Source organism: Tenrec ecaudatus, chromosome 9 (assembly GCF_050624435.1).
Source record: "Tenrec ecaudatus isolate mTenEca1 chromosome 9, mTenEca1.hap1, whole genome shotgun sequence".
NCBI lineage: Eukaryota > Metazoa > Chordata > Mammalia > Afrosoricida > Tenrecidae > Tenrec > Tenrec ecaudatus.
Genome location: NC_134538.1, coordinates 19073355 through 19081124, shown reverse-complemented (window position 1 = coordinate 19081124; position 7770 = coordinate 19073355). Strand labels below are relative to the sequence as shown.

At 43.3% G+C, this 7770-nt stretch overlaps 2 pseudogenes; both read left to right on the top strand.

Moving 5' to 3' along the window:
- Window positions 1–219: 219 nt before the first annotated feature.
- LOC142457132 (PC4 and SFRS1-interacting protein pseudogene) lies at window positions 220–6314 on the top strand (annotated as a pseudogene).
- A 247-nt stretch (window positions 6315–6561) lies between these two features.
- LOC142457131 (PC4 and SFRS1-interacting protein pseudogene) lies at window positions 6562–7444 on the top strand (annotated as a pseudogene).
- Window positions 7445–7770: the final 326 nt, after the last annotated feature.

Here is a 7770-nt window from a genome sequence, read left to right as displayed (position 1 = left end):
ATACAAATATAAAAATATCAGAGAATCCTGCTTATAACAATGCAACTTTCAAATGTTTTAAAATCGGCTGTCATTAGGTTGCTCACCTTTGGGGATTTTGTGGTGGGAGTTGGCTTTCAGTTTGTTGTCTGATAGCTTCCTTGGAAGCATGAATTCCCACTCCTTCACCACATTTCCATCTTCCAAAATGTTGTTGACTTCTTTTGTGGCATTGGAGCCATGGTGGTGGTGTCGTGGTTAAACGTCTACATTCAAGGTCAGTAGTTGGAAACCACCAGATGCCCCAAGAGAGATCAATGAGGTTTTCTACTCCCAGATAGAGTTAGAGTCTTGGAAAACAACAAGGGCAATTCTACCCAGTCCTATAAGGTTGCTGGAGTCAGAATTGACTCAATGACAGTAAGTTTTTTGGGGGATTTTTTGGATATTTTTTCTGCTGCATTCTCTCCTGTTCTTATCCTCAAAGGCCTATTTTTTTTAAACATTTTATTGTGAACTTGGTGAAAGTATACATAACAAATCATCTGTTTTACATTAAACAATTCATACACATTCTTTCATCTTATTCATTGCAGTCCCCTCAATGTGCAATCATTTATTCAACATCTTGCTTGTGTTTCCTAGTTCCATTTCTCCTTTCCTACGCCTTTTAAACTTTGTATTTTTCTAACTTTTGTGAACTCTATTCTCAAGGGTTTACATTTTAACAGGCTGTATATCACTATCATCATTTTCAGAACATTTTCATTACCTCAAGGAGAAACCTATACCCTTTAGCTATCACTTCTCTTACCTCCCTCTTCCTCAAGTCCTCAGCAGCTATGCACAACTCTCTATTTCTTGAGATTTCTGTTCTGTAATTTCATGAAAATGGATTTCTAAGAGGGTAAGACAGACTATATTGCTACAAAACCATAGAACACGTTCTTAAGCATAACTATCATGTGAAGCCATTGCTTCTAAAGCACATATTATACATCAACATTTATTCCTCAAACACTTCTGATTGCAGGGTTCCCCTTTCTCTAAAGCTTCCCTGAGTGATTTTCTGCAAAAATGACTTTAAAATATCATTTTATTAGGGGCTCATACAACTCATCACAATCCATACGTACCTCAATTGTGTAAAGCACATTTGTACATTCATTGCCCTCATCATTCTCAAAACATTTGCTCTCTACTTAAGCCCCTGGCATCAGTTCCTCATTTTCCCCACTCCCCCCGTCCCTCATGAACCCTTGATAATTTATGAATTATTATTTTGTCATATCTTGCCCTGTCCCATGTTTCCCTTCATCCACTTTTCTGTTGTCCATTCCCCAAGGAGGAGGTCACATGTAGATCCCTGTAGTCGAATCCCCTTTTCCAACCCATTCTTCCTCTACCCTCCCCGTATCGCCACTCACACCAAGTCCTGAAGGGATCATCCATCCTGAATTCCCTGTTTCCAGTTCCTATCTGTACCAGTATACATGCTCTAGTCTAGCCAGAATTGCCAGGTAGAATTGGGATCATGATGGGGTGGGGGAAGAAGGGGGGAAGGAATCATTTAGGAACTAGAAGAAAGTTGTATGCTTCATTGTTGCTACATCGCACGCTGACAGGCTCGTCTCTTCCCGCGACCCTTCTGTAAGGGGATGTCCAGTTGTCTACAGATGGGCTTTGGGTCCCCACTCGCACATCCCCTCATTCACAATGATATATTTTGTCCTTTGATGCCTGATACCTCATCCTTTCAACACCTCGTGATCACACAGGCTAGCATGCTTCTTCCCTGGGGGCTTTGTTGCTTCTGAGCTAGATGGCTAATTGTTTACCTTCAAGTCTTTAAGACCCCAGACGCTGTATCTTTTGATAGCCGGGCACCATCAGCTTTCTTTGCCACATTTGCTTATGCACCCATTTGTCTTCAGCGATCTTATCATGGAGGTGAGCACACAATGATATGACTATTTGTTCTTTGATGCCTGATACCTGATCCCTTTGACACCTCGTGATCACACAGGCTGGTGTGCTTCTTCCATGTGGGCTTTGTTGCTTCTGAGCTAGATGGCCGCTTGTTTACCTTCAAGCCTTTAAGACCCCAGACTTCAGGCACCATCAGCTTTCTTCACCACATTTTCTTATTCACCCGCTTTGTCTTCAGCAGTTGTGTCTGGAAGGTGAGCGTCATAGAATGCCAATTTAATAGAAGAGAGTATTCTTGCATTGAGGGAGTACTTGATTGGAGTCCCAATGTCCTTCTGCTACCTTAATACTAAACCTATAAATATATGCACATAGATCTACTTCCCATTCTCATTTATAAGTATATTTGCATATGTACATGTATTTATCTGGGCCTCTATAAATGCTCTTTTCCTCCTAGCTCTTTCCTCTATTTCCTTTGACTTTCCTCCTGTCCCACTATCATGCTCAGTTCCCACGAGGTTTTCAGCAATTCCTCTTGGTTACATTACCCTTGATCATGCCCTACCAGGCCTCCCACATCCTCTTCACCACCGATTTGGATCATTTGTTGTTCCCTTGTCCCTGGGTTTGTTAACACCACTACCTTTCCCCCCACCTTCCCCTCTCCCATATCCCCCCAGAACTGTCAGTCCAGTTGTTTTCACCTCCAGATTGTTCATCCAGCCTATCTTAATAAGACAGACCTGCGGAGATAATAACATGCACAAAAACAAGACAGAGCAAAACCAAGCAACAATATACAACAAAACAATGACAAAACACAACACAACAGAACAAAAAAGAAAAGCTTGTAGTTAGTTCAAGGATTGTTTGTTGGCCTTTAGGAGTGTTTTCCAGTCCAGTCTGTTGGGGCACTACGCCTTGGCCCCAGAGTCCACCTTCAGCATTTTCCGGGGACCTCGCCACTCCATTCCCTTGATGTTCTGTTACACCCCCTTAGCCCCTCGCCTTGGTGTGGTGGGATTGATCAGGTGCAATTCCCACACTGTGTGTCCAGTGCTGTCCTCTGTAGGGCTATGTTTCAGTGAGGGGCATCATGTCTCACAGTGGGGCCGGCCATGTCCAAAATGACTCTTTTGACTCCTGTAAAGATTTACAGTCTTGGAAAACCAAGGGGAAATTCTACCCTGTCAAATAGGGTCACTCTGACTTGACTCTCCTCGGTGACAGTGAGTTGTTGGACCACTAACCTCACACAGAGCCAGGCTGCCTACTTGCATGCGGTGACACACAATGGCCACAAGGGGTAAGCATTGTGCCAGTTCTGCCCAAGGCAAGCCTACTGGGGCCCAAGGCAAGCCTACTGTGGGAGTGAGGGCAGTCTTTGAGGAGCTGTGGCTGGCAGACATCACTCACACCAGACCATGGTGAAGGGTGGACACTGAGGAGCACAATAGAGTGAGTGACCGTGATCTGTTAGGGTGGTGGGCTCACTGAACTCTTACCTGTTCCCACATTTGCCCACAATGGCAATAAGGTGCTGGTCCACAGGTTGGGGGGTAAAGTGGGGGTGTCAAACTTGTGCTGCAACAGAGATGAGCCAGCACAATGCACATCTAATCTTTTTCCTCTACTGTGGGAGTGTGAAGGCTGTACATCCTGGCTCAGCTGAGGAGGGCGAGGCTTGCTCTTGATCCTAGGTCTGTGAGTGAACATGGTGAGCAGATTCCTATGGGCAAAATTTGGACATGGAGCCTAGGCCAGAGATAAACCTCACTGCTTAAGTCACGGAGTTAAGGGCCATTGGTTGTTACTGTTGCATAGGTTTGCCTTACTTGATTAGATCACCTGATCGCTGATGGAACCTTGTTCTATCTCCTGCATAGTGATGCCAGTTACACTGAGCTGGTTATGAACCCAGAAGGGGCTCTTGATGATGCTCTGACAGCTTGGGCCTTGCCACAGATGGCTGGTCCAAGTTGTGGCAGTCATGTCGACTTTGTGAGTAAGTAAGAGACAGCAGCATGGCCGGATGTTCTTCCATCTCCATGAGCTTTGGGGATTCAGTCCGTTATTGGGGCTATGATGACTTTCCTTCGTTTGGTTGACCTACTTTAGAAACCATGATGTCTTTTTCTACTGGTGGGTCTTTCCTGGTGATATGTTCAACATAAGTAAGCTGGAGCCCCATCATTCTCACTTCCAAGTGGCGTTCTTATTCCATTGCTTGAAGATTGATTCATGTGTTCTTCTGGCAGTCCACAATATATTCAGTGTTTTTTCATCAGTACCACAGTCCCATTGCATATATCCGTCATCACTCTTCCTTATTCTGTGTCCAGCTCTCACACATGCACAGAAGGAAAGACCATGGGTTGGGTCAAGTGCCTCTTAGTTATCAAAGTGTGACCTTTATTTTTTTAAACTTCAAAAAGTTACTTGGGCATCAGATTTGATCAATATCCTGGATCATTTAATTTCTTGAACTTAGCTGTGACTGGGTACCACTGCTCCATAGGCCACAGTGGGAAGCAATGCAGCACAAGGTGCTTGGGATGCCCAGGGGCATCCCTTCCTCCCACTGAACCCCACCTCACCTGACTTGCCTGCTTGCTGGGCTCCGGCCACACAGAAGGGATGTTAAGTCCAAGGTGCTGTGTAGCACTGATGAAATATATAGCTGTCCTCTAGTTCTTTAATATTTCCTCCCCTCGCTATTATGGTTCTTGTTTTACCTCATTATTCTTGTGAGACATGAGTATGTTCATTTGTACAATTGGGATCCTTTGATGAATGAAAGCCAAGTTAGATAACCCTTTAGAAACAGTAACGGAATCAATGGTTCTTTGAAGATATGGGAAGATAGGACAGGGGTGGGGGGTAGGTAAGGAGTAGCTGACAGTAGTGATGACTGTATAATCCCACTTGAGGGGAATGAATAATAGTACTGTAGTTAAACAAATATATGGGAAGGTGTAAGACATGGAAAACAACAATTATATTAATATATAACATAACAATAAGGGTTTCTGGGTGATAGGCAGGGGTGGGAGGGGATAAAAGGGAGCTGATATCAAGGAATTCACGAAGAAAGAAAACTTTTTGAAACGGATGGTGGCAGCAATGGTACAATTATGCTGGTTCTTTGTTGTTGTTGTTGTTGCTCTAATTGAATTATGAATAGTCACAACATCTGTAAGAGCTCCCAGTTAAATGATTAATTAGAACAAGAAACAAGAAACCTGACTCACGATTTCAAAACCAGAGGCCTCGTTTTCGCCAAGATCAAAGGATATCCTCGTTGGCCAGCTCCAGTAGGTGAAGTTCCTGATGGAAGTGTAAAGCCACCTGCAAAGAAACCACCCATTTTCTTTTATGGAACTCATGAGAATGCTTTTTTAGGACCAAAAGATGTATTTCCTTACTCTGAAAATAAGGAAAAATATGGCAAGTCAAACAAATGAAAAGATTTTAATGAAGGTTTCTAGGAAAAAGATAACCCCAAAGTGAAAATTTTCAAGTCACTGGGCCGCAAGAAGCAATCTAATTTGTCCTCTAATGTTGAAGCTGAAGAAAAGGAATCTAGTGTTTAATTTTGAGTTAGGAGGCAAAAGCCCGGAATGAGTTTGTGACTAAAGCAATTGATATAACTATTCCGAAAGCTGCCAGAAGAGGGAGAAAGATAACGGCAGAAAAACAAGTAGAAACTGAGGAGACTGGAGGAGGGATAACAGCAGTCGAGTCCCATTCATCTAAAAGAGGATGGCTTTCAGCTACAGAAGGTAACTTCTAAAACCAAGAGGCAGAGCCAAAATGGTAAAACAGCTTTGCCCTTCAGAGAGTGAAGTGGGAACTGAAGAGAAAAGTAAGAAAAAAAGTGCAAGAGGAAAAACAACTTAAAAAGCACCTGATATCTGTATTATCTCCTGTGTTAGGCTGGTTGACTGAAGAAACAAAGTCCAGAGACACTCATATATGTGTAAGAGAGAGCTTTATATCAAGAAGTAATTGTATATCGAGCAAACATCCCAGCCTAGTCCAGATCAAATTCATAAGTCCAGTACTAGCCCAGAAGTCCCTCTTCAGACTCACGCAGCCACAGCAATGATGCAGAATGTAGGGAGATCACAGGCTGGTGGGAGCAAAGTCTGGTGGATCCAATGTTGGTGGCTGCATTGCTGGGCTCACTCAGTTCTCAGTGTGGCTCTACATGGCTTTTCAGCAGAAGGTGATGCAGAGAGAGAGAGAGAAAGAGAGAGAGAGCAGTTTCTAAAGAGCCATTTGTCTCATGGCACCTACAAATAAGGTCATCAAGCTGCGACCTGATTAACAGGCTACACTCCACCCATATCTTCTTATTTTTTGTGCCATGTCACACACAGAAAAACTGTCACAGTCAGTAAATAAAGTGATTAGGGGGAAAAAGAGAGATCAAATGACATCTTGCATGGGACAAATCTGCTGCACAGGACCTCTTTAAGGTGTTGAAAATCAAAGATGTTACTCTGAGGACTAAGATACACCTGGCCCAAGTCATGGTATTTTCAATTGCCTCATTTGCATGTGGAATTTGGACATTGAATAAAAGTTGGATAACAGACATGTGGGTAAAAAAAAACAAAACAACAACAACTCTGCCCCCACCAAAAAAAACTGAAAAAGAAGAAAGAAGGCCAAAAGTAGGAAAAACAAGAAAAGAGCCAGACTAACAAGAAGGGGAGAATGAAGTAGAATCAAAGTGGAAAAAAATCACCCACCAGTAGCAGGAGCTGCTCTGTTTCTGAAGAAGGGATGGTCACCTAGGTGAAAAGAACAAGGTGGGCAGAGCGTTCCCACTGTTCCTTGGAGGAACGTGCTGAACTGGCAGCACCAGATGGGAGCAACAGAGAGGGAACGTAAGCCAGGGGAGCAAACGGAGATGAGCAACAGAATAAAGAGGAAGGAAAGAAGCCCAAAGTTAAGAGAGTGGAGAAGAAGCGAAGAAACCTCAGGGGATTCTCGGCTTCAAAGGATACCCACTGAAATTAAAATTTTGCTCCGAATTAATCATCTTGACGTGAACAGTTGTATTGAGGCCCTGGGTGAATTTGCTTGACTTTAGGTCACGATTCAACAGAACCACACAGAGATGATTCCACCACTGGAAAACAAAGTCCACAACATTGTACAGCAAGTTTAAGACTATGTGTCTGGTGGCTGAGGGAGTCTGTGATCACCCAAGTGCTGAATACATCTCTAGCTGAACAAAACCAGCACGAGGAAGTGAATAAAATCAAGGATCAAGGAAAGAAAATACCAAGCAGAAAGCCAGAAAAGAGCAAACAGTTTGATGATTGTCAATGGGCATCGGAGGCACAGCCACAGCCCCATGGCGATAGCCGTGAAGAAGCAGAGACCACGAGGCGAGGCAGCACTAAGGAAAGAACTTCTAGCGGAGACAGATGTGGAGCTCTCTCTCAAAGAGTGCACACACGATGACCAAGCTGAAGCCCTTGGAGCACAGGACACTCAAGATGTTTGTAATGATTTTTAATGGGAAATATTTAGACAGTTGAGAAGGAAAGATGAACATTTTTGTAACCATAAGGTTTGATGTTGAAAACTTATTTCAGGGGAATGAATCTCATTGTCTTTGTTTACGATCAAAACGTCATTGCTGATTATACTCGTGCAGTATGAACAGCTACAGTAAACAGTAAAAGTGAGGGTGGGAGGGGGAATCCACTTGGAGAATGTTAAGCTGCTTTTCCGGACATTATGGTTGTAGCATTTTCTCACTGAAATGTGTAAGTTAATGTGTAATTGAGAGTAGAGTTACTTCTGTAAAAGCCATATTTGTATTATCTTCCCCCTCCTCCC